General features: G+C 45.5%; 1 protein-coding gene across 2 annotated transcripts in view; it reads right to left on the bottom strand.

Annotated features, from left to right (window-relative positions):
- The window catches only part of RNF144A (ring finger protein 144A), a 103,503-nt gene extending 85,033 nt beyond the window's left edge, over positions 1–18,470 (bottom strand). The window contains exon 1 of one of the 2 annotated variants that reach the window (XM_077291388.1): positions 18,267–18,470. The gene's annotated coding sequence lies outside the window, so the exon portion shown is untranslated. Of the gene's footprint in view, positions 1–17,934; positions 18,049–18,266 lie in introns of those variants that run through there. The other variant, XM_077291387.1, reaches the window with a different exon arrangement.
- Between the last annotated feature and the right edge of the window lie 1,029 nt (positions 18,471–19,499).

Genomic DNA, 19,499 nt, shown 5'->3' with positions numbered 1-19,499 from the left:
ATTAATTTTCGGTTGATCTAAGAATTAAAAGGAAACTATCAGAAAATTGCCTATTGTTTAAATCAGGTTTTTGTGTAACATGTATTTTTTTGTTTGTGTTTCCTTATCGCAATCTGTATTAAAAAAACAAATAGAAATCTTGCAATTTTCAAAATTGGTCACCAGATCTTTCTTAGATTCTAACTTCCTGTTGTTTCAGAACATAACACATACACGTATGTGAACAGACCCCGACCCTCTATTGTGTATTGACCATGTTATTGACCACTTCTCCACCTGGCTTCTACACTTCCTCTGCTGATATTCCTACCATCATCATGGATGACTTCAACATCCCAAATGACACCTGCCAGTCAGCAGCCTCCAAACTCCTGTTGCTTGCCTCATCCTTTGGTCTTACTTAGTGGTCCTCCGAAACCACCGACAGGAATGGACATACACTAGATTTACCTTCACCCACATCTGCTCCTTATCTAACTTCACCCCTCCCCCTTTCTGGTATCTTCCCCTTACTTTCAAACAGACCACGATAACACCTATCCTGAAGAAACCATACCTCGACCTGAACTCTGCGTGCCGCTACCGCCCCATATCATTGCTTCTGTTCGACTCCAAACTACTTGAACAGTATTTCCATGCTGAACCTTCCTTCCATCGAACTCATTTGTTGACGACCTACACTCTGGCTTCTGTCCCCACCATTCCACCGAAATTGCCATGACAAAAATTACTAATTACTTACTGACAACAAACAATCTTCTATACTCCTCCTTGTAGGCCTGTCTTCTGCCTTTAACAGTCGACCACAACCGCCTAGTAGAAATTGTCTCTTCTTTTGGAATCAAAGACCTTGCCCTCTTCAGGATCTGCTCATACCACTCCAACTGCACATTTAGCATCTCCCACTCCAACACTACCTCCTCATCCCACCCTCTCTCTATCAGTGTCCCTCAAGGCTCTGTTCTGGGACCCCCTACTCTTCTCAATCTATACCTTTGGCCTAGGACAATTCATAAAGTCCTATGACTTCCTTTACCACCTATACACTGATGACACTCACATCTACCTCTCTGGCCCAGATGTCACCTCTCTGCTGTCCAGAATCCCAGAGTGTCTATCGATCACATCCTCCTTCTTCTGATCATGCTTCCTAAAGCTCAATGTGGACAAAACTGAACTCATCATCTTTCCTCCATCTCATGTAACCTCCCCACCTGATCTATCTATCAAAATAAATAATATCACACTTTCACCTGTACCGGATGTCCTCAGAGTAACCCTCAACACTGCCCTGTTCTTCAAACCACACATTCATGCTATCGCCACCTCCTGATGTTCCCAACTCAAAAATATTTCCAGAATCCATCCTTTCCTCAAACCTGAATTTACTCAAATGTTGGTGCATGCCCTCATCATCTGCAGCTTCAACTACTGCAATATCCTTATCTGTGGTCTCCAAGCTAACACTCTCGGACCTCTCCATCCTTGACTCTGCTACCTGACCAATCCACCTGTCTTCTCAATACTCTATTGCTTATCCCCTCTGCAAACCCTTTCATTGGCTCCTAATTCCCCAATGTACCCTGTTCAACCTACTAACATTGACCTATAAAGCCGTCCATAATCTTTCAGAAGGAACTTGAATACCCATCTCTTCAAGAACGTTTGCAGCCTGCACTGACCCTGCTGCCTCCTCACCGCCACCGGGACAGCTACAAACCCCCAACCTACTGTCTCCTTCCCCATTACCTTGTAGACTGTCACCGCAGGGCCCTCACCTTTCTGTACCAGCCTGTATTGTCAGATTGTTCTCTGTAAATTATATTTTGTATGTAACCCCTTCTCATGTACAGCACCATGGAATCAATGGTGCTCTAAAATAAATAACAATAATTGAAGCATCTAATTAGCGTGTGCAAAGGTCATTGTGAAAGGAGGAGAGAGTGGGGTCAGCTGTGACATGGACTATTGTAATTGGTGGATCCTGTGATATCAGCTGTGTATAGAAGTGTTACCTGTCATTGTAATCCTGCCTCTGATGATCAGTAAACTGCTGAAAACGCTTCCTGGAAGGACAGGATGTATGAGCCAATGCTATTTTAACATTACATGCAACACAAAAACCTAAATTTAAGAAATAGGTCTTCTTATGATGATAGCTTCTCTTTAATGTGAAAGCGGAAATTGATATCTGCCAACTGCTTGTTCTGCCGACTGCTTTCTGATATGCAAGACCTGTTTTGGTTTCACAGGAAAACATTAGAATCAAGTGACAAAAAAGTAATTGTAATATCCTCTCCTAATGGTCCTCACCGAAAAGTGCAGGCTAATTAACATATAGTGTACCCTACTCAACTTTTAAATGGCAACAAGAAAACAAAGTGTTGGGAAATCACAGGATGGATAGCTATGTTACGGAGGCAAAGATAGAAAAAATAACAAAATCTTCAAAACATCTCAATTTATTAAGTCTCGAGTATAAGCACCGTGAACAGAAATCGCCGCACTTAGGCTATGTGCACATGTTCAGGATTTTGTCGCATTTTTTTCGGCCGTTTTCCGCGGAAAAAAACGCTAAAAAAACTTATACATTAAGCATCCCATGACTTCAATGCATTCCGCAATTTTTGTGCACATGCTGCGTTTTTTTCCACGAAAAAAAATGCATCGCGGTAAAAAATGCAGCATGTTCATTAATTTAGCGGATTTTTCGCGTTTTTGTGGCTATATTATTGCATTGGGAAACTCCGGGAAAAAAAGCGGAAAATCCGCCAAAAAAAATAAAAAATGCGATAAAAACGCATGCGAATTTCCTGCAGAAAAAGTTCGGTTTTGTTCAGGAAAATTCTGCAGACATTCCTGAACGTCTGCACATAGCCTAACAGTGTTGCCTGCTATCAATGAGGTTATTAATGGTTGTCTGAGCAATGTTCTCCCATGCTGAATGCACTTGAACAAATCATCAAGATCCACTGCTGGCAGCTCCTTGTTAAAATGCGGACCAATGACGTTCCAGATTGGCTTAATGGGAGACAATTCCAGGGTCTCTTGTAGTACGTTAAAGCCACACAGGCTAATCACAGTAGCACCAGCAACATGTGGCCTGGCAGAACATGTCTCAACCATTGGTAACCTCATTGATAGCAGACAATGTGGGTAAGTGCGGGGATTTCTGCACGCGGCACTCATACTCCGGCAGACTAAATCAATATGTTTTGAAAATGTTGCTTCTATGTTTTCATCATTTGCAAATCATTAACATGGCTATCTATCCTGGGATTTCCATAACTCTTATTGTAACCAGTGATTGATTATCACATTTTATCACTCAGTTATAGTGTGCTGTCAAACGCTGACAGCGGCATTTAACTAATGCTTCCGGCTATCGGGCCGGAAATGCGCACATCGCTGACCCCCGTCATGTGATCGGGGGTCAGCGATGCGTCGGCATAACAACCAGAGGTCTATTTAAGACCTCTATGGTTGTTGATGCCGGATTGCTGTGAGCACCACCTGTGGTCGGCGCTCATAGCAATACAATAACTCCGCTACATAGGAGCGATCTATGCATCGCTCCTATGTAGCAGAGCCGATCGAGTTGTGCCAGCTTCTAGCCTCCCATTGAGGCTATTGAAGCATGGCAAAAGTAAAAAAAAAAATGTTTTAAAAAATATGAAAAAAATAAAAAAAATTGAAGTTTAAATCACCCCCCTTTTGCCCCATTCAAAATAAAATAAAAAAAAAATCAAATATACACATATTTGGTATTGCCGCGTTCAGAATCGCCCGATCTATCAATAAAAAAAGGATTAACCTGATCGCTAAACGGCGTAGCGAGGAAAAAATTTGAAATGCCAGAATTAAGTTTTTTTGGTCACCAGGACATTGCATTAAAATGCAATAATGCGCGATTAAAAGAACGTATCTGCACCAAAATGGTATCATTAAAAACTTCACCTCGGCCGCAAAAAATAAGCCAACCCGAGATCACGAAAAATGGAGACGCTACTTATATTGGTTACTTATATGGTTACTGTACTTCAGTAACCATAGAAACTATTGACTTAAAGATCTCCAAGATTCTATCCCAAAATGTGGTAGGTGTAATAATAATAATATTAGCAAATACCTCAGATTAGAAATGTAGTATAGTTTTTCTGATTCGCTATGTCTCTTTCCTCATGTGCAGGCATTGCAGGACCTTATGTATCCATGGTTACGACCACTAGCAACTAGCTAACTGTTATGACCTGGTGGTTTAGGAGCAACATGGGACGTGCTCTAGAGGAGGTGGTACCTGTACTGACCGCAATTCCTGAGCTTAACACACACACTAGAAGTAGCCGTGGGATGTTCCTGTCACTCCCTAGACACCTCGTCACAGCCGGAGGACTAACTACCCCTAAAGATAGAAACAGGAAAGCTATCTTGCCTCAGAGAAAATCCCCAAAGGATAGGACAGCCCCCCACAAATATTGACTGTGAGAAGAGAGGGAAATGACATACGCAGAATGAAATCAGGATGTAGCAAAGGAGGCCAATCTCGCTAGATAGATAGAACAGGACAGAATACTGTGCGGTCAGTATTAAAAACTAGAAAAATCCACAACAGAGTTTACAAAAATCTCCACACCTGACTAAAGGTGTGGAGGGTAAATCTGCTTCCCAGAGCTTCCAGCTTAACTGAAATAATCCATACTGACAAGCTGGACTAGAAAAAACATAGAAAGTGCAGAACGATTAAGTCCACAAAAAGTGGACTGCAAATGAACAAGGCTAGGACTTATCTTTGCTGAACTGGTCAGAATATCAGGGAAATCCAAGCAGAGATGTGAATCCAACCAGGAACCATTGACAACTGGCACAGGCTGAAAGATAGAGCCAGGTTAAATAGCCGAGCCAGAAAGACAATCAGTGGAAGCAGCTGCTGACAGCTAATTCCAAGGAGCAGCAGTACCACTTAAAACCACCGGAGGGAGCCCAAGAGCAGAACTCACAAAAGTGCCACTTACAACCACCGGAGGGAGCCCAAGAGCGGAATTCACAACAGCTAACTGTCACTATATCAGTGGTTGTAACCATGGATATCTAAGGTCCTGCAATGCCTGCACATGAGGAAAGAGACATAGCGAATCAGAAAAACTATACTACATTTCTAATCGGAGGTATTTGCTAATGTTATCATTATACCTACTACATATTGGGATCTTGGACATGGGAATACCCCTTTAAAGATCTAAAAACACTGAAGAAGCAAACTCTGTGAAAATCAAAATTTGTGTCCGTCTCAAAGCCTTTGGTCATGACTGGAGATTTTTTTTTCGTTCTACAAAGGGACCTTCTGGGTGATGTATTCCTTCTATCGGAGGTACAGTCATATGAAAAAGTTTGGGCACCCCTATTAATCTTAAGCTTAATGTTTTATAAAAATTGTTTTTTTGCAACAGCTATTTCAGTTTCATATATCTAATAACTGTTGGACACAGTAATGTTTCTGCCTTGAAATGAGGTTTATTGCACTAACAGAAAATGTGCAATCTGCATTCAAACAAAATTTGACAGGTGCATAAGTATGGGCACCCTTATCATTTTCTTGTTTTAAATACTCCTACCTACTTTTTACTGACTTACTAAAGCACTTTTTTGGTTTTGTAACCTCATTGAGCTTTGAACTTCATAGCCAGGTGTATGCAATCATGAGAAAAGCTACTTAACCCCTTCACCCCCAAGGGTGGTTTGCACGTTAATGACCGGGCCAATTTTTACAATTCTGACCACTGTCCCTTTATGAGGCTATAACTCTGGAACGCTTTGACGGATCTTGGCGATTCTGACATTGTTTTCTCGTGACATATTGTACTTCATGTTAGTGGTAAAATTTATTCGATATAACTTGCGTTTATTTGTGAAAAAAATGGAAATTTGGCGAAAATTTTGAAAATTTTGCAATTTTCCAACTTTGAATTTTTATGCCCTTAAATCACAGACATATGTCACGCAAAATACTTAATAAGTAACATTTCCCACATGTCTACTTTACATCAGTACAATTTTGGAACCAAAATTTTTTTTTGTGACGGAGTTATAAGGGTTAAAAGTTGACCAGCAATTTCTCATTTTTACAACACCATTTTTTTTTAGGGACCACATCTCATTTGAAGTCATTTTGAGGGGTCTATATGATAGAAAATACCCAAGTGTGACACCATTCTAAAAACTGCACCCCTCAAGGTGCTCAAAACCACATTCAAGAAGTTTATTAACCCTTCAGGTGTTTCACAGGAATTTTTGGAATGTTTAAATAAAAATGAACATTTAACTTTTTTTCACACAAAATTTATTTCAGCTCCAATTTGTTTTATTTTACCAAGGGTAACAGGAGAAAATGGACCCCCAAAGTTGTTGTACAATTTGTCCTGAGTACGCTGATACCCCATATGTGGGGGTAAACCACTGTTTGGGCGTATGGCAGAGCTCGGAAGGAAAGGAGCGCCATTTGACTTTTCAATGCAAAATTGACTGGAATTGAGATGGGACGCCATGTTGCGTTTGGAGAGCCCCTGATGTGCCTAAACACTGAAACCCCCTACAAGTGACACCATTTTGGAAAGTAGACCCCCTAAGGAACTTATCTTGATGTGTGGTGAGCACTTTGACCCACCAAGTGCTTCACAGAAGTTTATAATGCAGAGCCGTAAAAATAAAAAATCATATTGTTTCACAAAAATGATCTTTTCGCCCCCAATTTTTTATTTTCCCAAGGGTAAGAGAAGAAATTGGACCCCAAAAAATGTTGTGCAATTTGTCCTGAGTACGATGATACCCCATATGTGGGTGTAAACCATTGTTTGGGCGCATGGCAGAGCTTGGAAGGGAAGGAGCGCCATTTGACTTTTCAATGCAAAATTGACTGGAATTGAGATGGGACGCCATGTTGCGTTTGGAGAGCCCCTGATGTGCCTAAACATTGAAACTCCCTACAAGTGACACCATTTTGGAAAGTAGACCCCCTAAGGAACTTATCTAGATGTGTGGTGAGCACTTTGACCCACCAAGTGCTTCACAGAAGTTTATAATGCAGAGCCGTAAAAATAAAAAATCATATTTTTTCACAAAAATGATCTTTTCGCCCCCAATTTTTTATTTTCCCAAGGGTAAGAGAAGAAATTGGACCCCAAAAAATGTTGGCCAATTTGTCCTGAGTACGATGATACCCCATATGTGGGTGTAAACCATTGTTTGGGCGCATGGCAGAGCTTGGAAGGGAAGGAGCGCCATTTGACTTTTCAATGCAAAATTGACTGGAATTGAGATGGGACGCCATGTTGCGTTTGGAGAGCCCCTGATGTGCCTAAACATTGAAACTCCCTACAAGTGACACCATTTTGGAAAGTAGACCCCCTAAGGAACTTATCTAGATGTGTGGTGAGCACTTTGACCCACCAAGTGCTTCACAGAAGTTTATAATGCAGAGCCGTAAAAATAAAAAATCATATTTTTTCACAAAAATGATCTTTTCGCCCCCAATTTTTTATTTTCCCAAGGGTAAGAGAAGAAATTGGACCCCAAAAAATGTTGGCCAATTTGTCCTGAGTACGATGATACCCCATATGTGGGTGTAAACCATTGTTTGGGCGCATGGCAGAGCTTGGAAGGGAAGGAGCGCCATTTGACTTTTCAATGCAAAATTGACTGGAATTGAGATGGGACGCCATGTTGCGTTTGGAGAGCCCCTGATGTGCCTAAACATTGAAACTCCCTACAAGTGACACCATTTTGGAAAGTAGACCCCCTAAGGAACTTATCTAGATGTGTGGTGAGCACTTTGACCCACCAAGTGCTTCACAGAAGTTTATAATGCAGAGCCGTAAAAATAAAAAATCATATTTTTTCACAAAAATGATCTTTTCGCCCCCAATTTTTTATTTTCCCAAGGGTAAGAGAAGAAATTGGACCCCAAAAAATGTTGGCCAATTTGTCCTGAGTACGATGATACCCCATATGTGGGTGTAAACCATTGTTTGGGCGCATGGCAGAGCTTGGAAGGGAAGGAGCGCCATTTGACTTTTCAATGCAAAATTGACTGGAATTGAGATGGGACGCCATGTTGCGTTTGGAGAGCCCCTGATGTGCCTAAACATTGAAACTCCCTACAAGTGACACCATTTTGGAAAGTAGACCCCCTAAGGATCTTATCTAGATGTGTTTTGAGAGCTTTGAACCCCCAAGTGTTTCACTACAGATTATAACGCAGAGCCGTGAAAATAATTTTTATTTTTTTTCTCAAAAATGATTTTTTAGCACCCAGCTTTGTATTTTTACAAGGGTAACAGAATAAATTGGACCCCAAAATTTGTTTTCCAATTTGTCCTGAGTACGCTGATACCCCATATGTGGGGGGGAACCACTGTTTGGGCGCATGACAGAGCTCGGAAGGGAAGGAGCGCCATTTGGAATGCAGACTTAAATGGATTGGTCAGCAGCCGTCACGTTGCATTTGCAGAGCCCCTGATGTACCCAAACAGTACAAACCCCCCACAAGTGACCCCATATTGGAAACTAGACCTCCCAAGGAACTTATCTAGATGTGTTTTGAGAACTTTGAACCCCCAAGTGTTTCACTAAAGTTTATAGCGCAAAGCCGTGAAAATAAAAATTCTTTTTTTTTTTTCACAAAAATGATTTTTTAGCCCCCAGTTTTGTATTTTTACAAGGGTAACAGGATAAATTAGACCCCAAAAGTTGTTGTCCAATTTGTCCTGAGTACGCTGATACCCCATATGTGGGGGGGAACCACTGTTTGGGTGCATGACAGAGCTCGGAAGGGAAGGAGCGCCATTTGGAATGCAGCCTTAAATGGATTGGTCTGCAGGCGTCACGTTGCATTTGCAGAGCCCCTGATGTACCCAAACAGTACAAACCCCCCACAAGTGACCCCATATTGGAAACTAGACCTCCCAAGGAACTTATCTAGATGTGTTGTGAGAACTTTGAACCCCCAAGTGTTTCACTACAGTTTATAACGCAGAGCCGTGAAAATAAAACATCTTTTTTTTCCCACAAAAATGATTTTTAGCCCCCCAAATTTTTATTTTCCTAAGGATAACAAGAGAACTTGGACCCCAGAAGTTGTTGTTCAATTTGTCCCGAGTACGCTGATAACACATATGTTGGGGTAAACCCCTTTTTGGGCGCACGGGAGAGCTCGGAAGGGAAGGAGCACTGTTTTACTTTTTCAACGCAGAATTGGCTGGAATTGAGATTGGACGCCATGTCGCGCTTGGAGAGCCCCTGATGTGCCTGGACAGTGGAAACTCCCCAATTCTACCTGAAACCCTAACCCAAACACACCCCTAACCCTAATCCCAACGGTAACCCTAACCACACCCCTAGCCCTGACACACCCATAATTCTAATCCCAACCCTAATCCAAACGTAAATGTAATCCAAACCCTAACCCTAACTTTACCTCCAACCCTAGCCCTAACCCTAACCCTACCCCTCACCCTAACCCTAAACGTGACTGAAATACGTGTCACTAAAATACGTGTCACTAAAATACGTGGCACTGAAATACGTGGCACTGAAATACGTGGCACTGAAATACGTGGCACTGAAATACGTGATACGTGGCACTTAAATACGTGGCACTGAAACACGTGGCACTGAAATACGTGATACGTGGCACTGAAATACGTGGCACTGAAATACGTGGCACTGAAATACGTGGCACTTAAATACGTGGCACTTAAATACGTGGCACTTAAATACGTGGCACTGAAATACGTGGCACTGAAATATGTGATACGTGGCACTTAAATACGTGGCACTGAAACACGTGGCACTGAAACACGTGGCACTGAAACACGTGGCACTGAAATACGTGGCCCTGAAATACGTGGCACTGAAATACGTGGCACTGAAATATGTGGCACTGAAATACGTGGCACTGAAATACGTGGCACTGAAACACGTGGCACTGAAACACGTGGCACTGAAATACGTGGCCCTGAAATACGTGGCACTGAAATACGTGGCACTGAAATACGTGGCACTGAAATACGTGGCACTGAAATACGTGGTACTAAAATATGTGGCACTGAAATACGTGGCACTGAAACACGTGGCACTGAAATACGTGATACGTGGCACAGAAATACGTGGCACTGAAATACGTGGCACTGAAATACGTGGCACTGAAATACGTGGCACTGAAATACGTGGCACTGAAATACGTGGCACTATGACTGTCAGAAAATGTTCATTAAACGGTTAGGGGTGAGGTTAGGGGTAGAGTTAGGGTTAGGGTTTGGATCCCTTTATCACCTTGATGGTGGTGGGTGGCTTTTCAGTGTGTTTTCTGTTTTTTTTCGATAAAAATGCATGCGTTTTTAACGCAAACAAACGCATGTGCTTAAAAACGCAAGAAAATACTGCAGGTTGTATTTCTGAAAATGAACGCATGCAGAAAAAAAACCGCATGCGTTTGAAAACGCGACCAAACGCGTACAAAAAAACCGCATGCGTTTTCAATGTCAAATATAGGGAAAAAACGCATGCGTTTTTTTGTGCAAAAAACGCTGCAGACAAAAACGCAAGTGTGAAACCAGCGACGCTTTTTATAGCAAAAAAGTTTTTGCGTCTCCACATTTTGAGACCTATAATTTTTCCACATTTTGCTCCACAGAGTCATGTGAGGTCTTGTTTTTTGTGGGACGAGTTGACGTTTTTATTGGTAACATTTTCGGACACGTGACCATTTTTGATCGCTTTTTATTCCGATTTTTGTGAGGCAGAATGACCAAAAACCTGCTATTAATGAATTTCTTTTGGGAGAGGCGTTTATACCGTTCCGCGTTTGGTAAAATTGATAAAGCAGTTTTATTCGTCGGGTCAGTACGATTACAGCGATATCTCATTTATATCATTTTTTTATGTTTTGGCGCTTTTATACGATAAAAACTAAAATATAGAAAAAATAATTATTTTGGTATCGCTTTATTCTCAGGACTATAACTTTTTTATTTTTTTGCTGACGATGCTGTATGGCGGCTTTTTTTTTGCGGGACAAGATGACGTTTTCAGCGGTACCATGGATATTTATATCAGTCTTTTTGATCGTGTGTTATTCCACTTTTTGTTCGGCGGTATGGTAATAAAGCGTTGTTTTTTGCCTCGTTTTTTTTTTTTTTTTCTTACGGTGTTTACTGAAGGGGTTAACTAGTGGGGCAGTTTTATAGGTTGGGTCGTTACGGACGCGGCGATACTAAATATGTGTACTTTTATTGTTTTGTTTTTTTTATTTAGATAAAGAAATGTATTTATGGGAATAATATATTTTTTTTATTATTATTTATTTAGGAATTTTTTTTTTATTTTTTTTTACACATGTGGAAAAATTTTTTTTTTACTTTTTTACTTTGTCCCAGGGGGGGACATCACAGATCATTGATCTGGCAGTGTGCACAGCACTCTGCCAGATCGACGATCTGCTGTGCAGGGCTGCAGGCTTACCAAGTGTCTGCTCTGAGCAGACACTCGGTAAGCCACCTCCCTCCCTGCAGGACCCGGATGCCGCGGCCATCTTGGATCCGGGACCTGCGGCGAGGAGGGAGGTAGGAGACCCTCAGAGCAACGCGATCACATCGCGTTGCTCCGGGGGTCTCAGGGAAGCCCGCAGGGAGCCCCCTCCCTGCGCGATGCTTCCCTATACTGCCGGCACATCGCGATCATGTTTGATCGCGGTGTGCCGGGGGTTAATGTGCCGGGGGCGGTCCGTGACCGCTCCTGGCACATAGTGCCGGATGTCAGCTGCGATATGCAGCTGACACCCGGCCGCGATCGGCCGCGCTCCCCCCGTGAGCGCCGCTGATCGATGATGACGTACTATCCCGTCGGCGGTCATACGGGCCCACCCCACCTCGACGGGATAGTACGTCAAATGTCGGGAAGGGGTTAAAGTGGCCACTTGCAAGCTGTTCTCCTGTTTGAATCTCCTCTGAAGAGTGGCATCATGGGCTCCTCAAAACAACTGTCAAATGATCTGAAAACAAAGATTATTCAACATAGTTGTTCAGGGGAAGGATACAAAAAGCTGTCTCAGAGATTTAACCTGTCAATTTCCACTGTGAGGAACATAGTAAGGAAATGGAAGAACACAGGTACAGTTCTTGTTATGTCCAGAAGTGGCAGGCCAAGAAAAACATCAGAAAGGCAGAGAAGAAGAATGGTGAGATCAGTCAAGGACAATCCTCAGGCCACTTCCAGAGAGCTGCAGCATCAACTTGCTGCAGATGGTGTCACTGTGCATCGGTCAACTATACAACACACTGTGTTTTTTGCCGCCATGCATAACGCCTTTTTGTATTACCAAACAACTCAATCTCGGTTTCATGAGTCCACAGGACCTTCTTCCAAAAAGAAATTGGCTACTCTAAATGTGCTTTTGCATACCTCAGCCGACTCTGTTTGTGGCGTGCTTGCAGAAACGGCTTCTTTCGCATCACTCTCCCATACAGCTTCTCCTTGTGCAAAGTGCGTTGTATAATTGACCGATGCACAGTGACACCATCTGCAGCAAGTTGATGCTGCAGCTCTCTGGAGGTGGTCTGAGGATTGTCCTTGACTGATCTCACCATTCTTCTTCTCTGCCTTTCTGATGTTTTTCTTGGCCTGCCACTTCTGGCCTTAACAAGAACAGTACCTGTGTTCTTCCATTTCCTTACTATGTTCCTCACAGTGGAAATTGACAGGTTAAATCTCTGAGACAGCTTTTTGTATCCTTCCCCTGAACAACTATGTTGAATAATCTTTGTTTTCAGATCATTTGACAGTTGTTTTGAGGAGCACATGATGCCACTCTTCAGAGGAGATTCAAACAGGAGAACAACATGCAAGTGGCCACTTTAAGTAGCTTTTCTCATGATTGCATACACCTGGCTATGAAGTTAAAAGCTCAATGAGCTTACAAAACCAAAAAAAAGTGCTTTAGTAAGTCAGTAAAAAGTAGGTAGGAGTATTTAAAACAAGAAAATGATAAGGGGGCCCATACTTATGCACCTGTCCAATTTTGTTTGAATGCAGATTGCACATTTTCTGTTAGTACAATAAACCTCATTTCAAGGCAGAAACATTACTGTGTCCAACAGTTATTAGATACATGAAACTGAAATAGCTGTTGCAAAAAAAACAATTTTTATAAAACATTAAGCTTAAGATTAATAGGGGTGCCCAAACTTTTTCATATGACTGTATATGTCAATTCATGAACTAAACAAACAGCTTTAATCTGGCTCTAACCATGTGTGAATGGTGACATCAAGTAACAAATGCCCAAAGGGACACACATTGTGATTATACAGGTATAGAAATAAAGGAAAGGCTTTGGATTGAACATCACTGGTCAGTTTCGTACTACTGATGTGATTATTGAAGGGGGCTCTGCATGTAGACATTAATGACATAGTAGCTAAACTTGCAATCTGATATTTCATAACTAGTAGGCACTTGAATTGCCTGCAGTTTGGTAAGGGACCGGGTCCTGAGACAACTCCTCTCTGAGTACAGATTCAATGGCTAGCATAGGCTTCGTAGCCTTGTGCACTCAGACAGGAGCCGTGCTCTCCTGTCTGCTGAGCTGCACACTTCTCGGGGGTCTATCATGCCATAAAGCAACTTGGTGACCCACAAGAACCTGGTCGGTCTGGTCCACAAGGACCTTGTCTGGTCCAGAAGAACCTGGTCTGGTCCACAAGGACCTGGTCTGGTCCACAGGAACCTGGTCTGGTCCACAGGAACCTGGTCTGGTCCACAGGAACCTGGTCTGGTCCACAGGAACCTGGTCTGGTCCACAGGAACCTGCTCTGGCCCACAAGGACCAGGTCAGATCCACAATTTTTTAACGTTAATGGTCTGAATATTGCAATGACCAGTTGAACCCATCCTAAAGCAAATGTTCACCAGAAAGTAAAGAACATTGAAAAGTACCGTAATTAACAAAAATGAAAACTTCCAGATTCCGAAAGCCTATAATTACCAGCATTGATAGTCGGGCAGGTTGGGAGATGTAGTTGTAGAATATATGAAGAATCACAGGTTGCACAATTCTGATTTACAACATGTCCATTTAGTCATAAAGCCCAATACTATCAATGTAACCATGAAAGCCGGTCACGCTAAGTCAATTATATCAGGTCACTGCTTTGTTTTACAGTAGAAAACCCTACAAATTACATGGCCCTGTATTTGTCAAATGACCCCACAGCCTTCAATTAGCCGGAGGGTGGCGGCCCAGGAATGTGTTAATGCACACACAGCCGCTGCTGGAACAATGTACACTGGCGGCTCTGTGTAAGGTCTGGCATGTCAACCCCTCTCCCTCCATAAGACAAAACCACTAATTGTGTGCAGGCAATAAAGCCGGAGCCATGACAAGATAGTAAATGCATCCAGGCTGTCACATCTACATGCTAATGGGAGAAACGGCCCATGGGCTGACAAGGGCAAGGTCGGCCGGGGTTTGTAGGCCCTGCCTGCATCTGCATGAGGTTCATCCAGGTCTTCAGCCTACAAGTCCTACAAAGTCCGGCAGATCGGCAGTTGTCCTGCTGCTTGGAGCCCACAAGTTGCTATTTGTGGAGCAACTACACTGAAAATGATCATTTTCCACACAGGGGCCCTGTAAAGGATTTTTCCGGTTGAAGGTTTTTGTGTCTAAGAATGGTTGGTCCCAGTTCCTGGCAGAAAAGTTACATTTCCCATGAAGTCAATGAGGAATATAGAAACAGCTGGTGACCACGTGTTTTATAGATCCTCTAGATCTAAAACCTATACTGGATGATGTTTTCAGAATGAGGGTCCTGAGCAGGAGACCCCACTACTAGTAACAATAAAAAGTTGTACAAAGGAGCAGGGCGGTGGAGTCAAAGTCCATTTTGGTGGAGTCAGAGTCATGGAAATTGAGGAGTCGGAGTCAGAGGGTTGGCTTACCGATTCCACAGCCCTAGCCTAGCCCTATACCTAGCCAAATCAGTTCTCATGCTTCGCACTGACGAGGGCCAACAGCCCGAAACACCGTGTCTGCGAATTGAGATACTGATTTGGCTTTTATCCTAAGTCATATTGCACGACTCGTTAAAGGGTTGATTGTGACTTGTAGGATCTCTACTTCCATCAGGTGGCGCTATAGAGTTCAAGTCCTCTTTTTCTCTGAAGAGGCAATTTGCATAATTGATGAAGGACATAAATCCATGTGACACATTGTCTTGTTCTGATTGGATCACAGGTCGTCATGAGTTTGTATACAGACTCTTTTGTTGCTATTGCTTATGATATTTGTAGTTCACCATTAGAAGGTATCAGCCACCAAGGACTCTCAGTTTGGATTATTTATAGGTCCTTGAGATCTATTTATTCTTCCATTTATCTCAATTTATCTAATATATGATTATCTATCTGATATCAGGAAACAGAGCAGCGGCAATAAGATGAGTGAAAATCCCAGAATCTTCAACTAGATCCTCCAGACAATACAAGTAATTGCCAGCGCTGCCAAGAGATCGAGCACGGTGATGTTCTCCCATAGAAATCATGCAATGGCTCAGCTTTACGTGGAACTTTTTTTGACAAAGGTTTCATACAGAACTGAATCAGTGCGTGGGTTCTATGGGGGATTAATTATCCTGGAGCGCTGGCAATTCCTTATATGATCTCTAGCTATAATCTAACTCTACAAAAACCTAAACCCCTCGCTTAACAGGTCAGTTTTGAAATAATAATAATAATAATAATAATAATAATACACAATATCCATCCATTACTGCCACATTTAGAACTTTACGAGCTCAGTCCAGGATTATTTAGTTGCAGATGAATGATAAAAAAGGACATGAATAGTAACAATGCTGCCTGGTTGCCTACCGCAGCCCCCCAGCAGTGCGTCCGGTCTGCCCCTCAGGGAGATCTCTCTCCCATCACATAATCAACATCACAGGAGGGTTTTTTCCTTTAAATTAGGAACATAAACAGGTAACAGGATTGGCAACATAGATGTACTGATTATTGGTGCACAGAACAGCAGCGTCCACAAAGCATGGTCCTATCATTACCTATCCCTTGCCTTACACATTTCTCCAGCTGTTTCCTGGGTGCAGCCCCTTTGCCCCTTAGATACATCAGCCTCGTGCACCCTTCTCCCCTCCCCTGCCAGCACTGAGCCCCTTCTCTCCAGCACTGTGCCCCTTCTCCCCAGCACTGTGCCCCTTCTCTCCAGCACTGTGCCCCTTCTCTCCAGCACTGTGACCCTTCCCTCCAGCACTGTGACCCTTCTCTCCAGCACTGTGCCCCTTCTCCCCAGCACTGTGTCCCTTCTCTCCAGCACTGAGCCCCTTCTCCCCAGCACTGAGCCCCTTCTCCCCAGCACTGTGCCCCTTCTCTCCAGCACTGTGCCCCTTCTCTCCAGCACTGTGCCCCTTCTCCCCAGCACTGAGCCCCTTCTCCCCAGCACTGTGCCCCTTCTCTCCAGCACTGTGCCCCTTCTCCCCAGCACTGAGCCCCTTCTCCCCAGCACTGTGCCCCTTCTCTCCAGCACTGTGCCCCTTCTCTCCAGCACTGTGCCCCTTCTCCCCAGCACTGAGCCCCTTCTCCCCAGCACTGTGCCCCTTCTCCCCAGCACTGTGTCCCTTCTCTCCCAGCACTGTGCCCCTTCTCTCCAGCACTGAGCCCCTTCTCCCCAGCACTGAGCCCCTTCTCCCCAGCACTCTGCCCCTTCTCTCCAGCACTGTGCCCCTTCTCTCCAGCACTGTGCCCCTTCTCCCCAGCACTGAGCCCCTTCTCCCCAGCACTCTGCCCCTTCTCCCCAGCACTCTGCCCCTTCTCCCCAGCACTGTGCCCCTTCTCCCCAGCATTGTGCCCCTTCTCTCCAGCACTGTGCCCCTTCTCTCCAGCACTGTGCCCCTTCTCCCCAGCACTGTGCCCCTTCTCTCCCAGCACTCTGCTCTTTCTCCCCAGCACTGTGCCCCTTCTCCCCAGCACTCTGCCCCTTCTCTCCAGCACCTTGCCCCTTCTCCCCAGCACTCTGCCCCTTCTACCCAGCACTGTGCCCCTTCTCTCCAGCACTGTGCCCCTTCTCTCCAGCACTGTGCCCCTTCTCCCCAGCACTGAGCCCCTTCTCCCCAGCACTGTGCCCCTTCTCCCCAGCACTGTGTCCCTTCTCTCCCAGCACTGTGCCCCTTCTCTCCAGCACTGAGCCCCTTCTCCCCAGCACTGAGCCCCTTCTCCCCAGCACTCTGCCCCTTCTCTCCAGCACTGTGCCCCTTCTCCCCAGCACTGAGCCCCTTCTCCCCAGCACTCTGCCCCTTCTCTCCAGCACTCTGCCCCTTCTCCCCAGCACTCTGCCCCTTCTCTCCAGCACTGTGCCCCTTCTCCCCAGCACTGTGCCCCTTCTCCCCAGCATTGTGCCCCTTCTCTCCAGCACTCTGCCCCTTCTCTCCAGCACTGTGCCCCTTCTCTCCCAGCACTCTGCTCTTTCTCCCCAGCACTGTGCCCCTTCTCTCCAGCACTGAGCCCCTTCTCCCCAGCACCTTGCCCCTTCTCCCCAGCACTCTGCCCCTTCTCCCCAGCACTCTGCCCCTTCTCTCCAGCACTGTGCCCCTTCTCCCCAGCACTGTGCCCCTTCTCCCCAGCATTGTGCCCCTTCTCTCCAGCACTCTGCCCTTCTCTCCAGCACTGTGCCCCTTCTCTCCCAGCACTCTGCTCTTTCTCCCCAGCACTCTGCCCCTTCTCTCCAGCACTGTGCCCCTTCTCTCCAGCACTCTGCTCTTTCTCCCCAGCACTGTGCCCCTTCTCCCCAGCACTGAGCCCCTTCTCCCCAGCACTCTGCCCCTTCTCTCCAGCACCCTGCCCCTTCTCCCCAGCACTCGGCAGCACAGCTCTTACCCCACCGCCGGCTCCTATGGTGAGGGCTCCGCACACAGCTCTGAGCTCTCGCCTCCCTCTTCCTCCTTATCTGTGAGCAGCCTCAGGAGGAGGGGAGAGTACAGTGCTGGCAGCCTCCACACCAGGGAGGGGGCAGATCTGGCTGTGACCAGTGCACGCAGCATCCCCACTACTGGCCGTGTGTCACACCGATGATGCAATGCTTGGTAGTGACCGCAGGATAAGGCCGGGAGATTACTGCAAGACAAGGAACGAGGCGGCCATGTATGCAACCTACAGCAATGCATGAAGACGCCCTTCCCTCTGATCACTGATCACAGGGGTGTACTTACTTTTAAGCACAGAGCTACAGCCTCTTGACAGAAAGCCTGGGAGCCTGATGCGGTCTGTCTACCAGCTGCGCATGCGTAGTCAGTGTAGGATGCTGGGATACTGTGCCTGATGGTGAGCTGAGCAGCTAGAAGCCTGGAGGAGGCTGACACCGGAGAGACTGACGGGGGGAGGTCACCGAGTGTGCGACGTCAGCGCAGGAGCCGTGTGTGTGTGTGTGTGCAGGAGCCGTGTGTGTGTGTGTGCAGGAGCCGTGTGTGTGTGTGTGCAGGAGCCGTGTGTGTGTGTAGTAGCTGTGTGCAGGAGCCGTGTGTGTGTGTAGTAGCTGTGTGCAGGAGCCGTGTGTGTGTAGTAGCTGTGGGCAGGAGCCGTGTGTGTGTAGTAGCTGTGTGTGTGTAGTAGCTGTGTGCAGGAGCCATGTGTGTGTGTAGTAGCTGTGTGCAGGAGCCGTGTGTAGTAGCTGTGTGCAGGAGCCGTGTGTGTGTAGTAGCTGTGTGCAGGAGCTGTGTGTGTGTAGTAGCTGTGTGTAGTAGCTGTGTGCAGGAGCCGTGTGTGTGTAGTAGCTGTGTGCAGGAGCCGTGTGTGTGTAGTAGCTGTGTGCAGGAGCTGTGTGTGTGTAGTAGCTGTGTGTAGTAGCTGTGTGCAGGAGCCGTGTGTGTGTAGTAGCTGTGTGCGGGAGCCGTGTGTGTGTAGTAGCTGTGGGCAGGAGCCATGTGTGTGTGTAGTAGCTGTGTGCAGGAGCCCTGTGTGTGTGTGTGTAGTAGCTGTGTGCAGGAGCCGTGTGTGTGTAGCAGCTGTGTGCAGGAGCCGTGTGTGTGTAGTAGCTGTGTGTGTGTAGTAGCTGTGGGCACGAGCCATGTGTGTGTGTAGTAGCTGTGTGCAGGAGCCGTGTGTAGTAGCTGTGTGCAGGAGCCGTGTGTGTGTAGTAGCTGTGTGCAGGAGCTGTGTGTGTGTAGTAGCTGTGTGTAGTAGCTGTGTGCAGGAGCCGTGTGTGTGTAGTAGCTGTGTGCAGGAGCCGTGTGTGTGTAGTAGCTGTGTGTAGTAGCTGTGTGCAGGAGCCGTGTGTGTGTAGCAACTGTGTGCAGGAGCCGTATGTGTGTAGTAGCTGTGTGCAGGAGCCGTGTGTTTGTGTAGTAGCTGTGTGCAGGAGCCCTGTGTGTGTGTAGTAGCTGTGTGCAGGAGCCGTCTGTGTGTGTAGTAGCTGCGTGCAGGAGCCGTGTGTGTGTATAGCAGCT

This window comes from Ranitomeya variabilis, chromosome 2 (assembly GCF_051348905.1).
Source record: "Ranitomeya variabilis isolate aRanVar5 chromosome 2, aRanVar5.hap1, whole genome shotgun sequence".
Lineage (NCBI taxonomy): Eukaryota > Metazoa > Chordata > Amphibia > Anura > Dendrobatidae > Ranitomeya > Ranitomeya variabilis.
The sequence above is the reverse complement of the archived record's forward strand: the minus strand, read 5'-3'. Positions and strand labels throughout refer to the sequence as shown.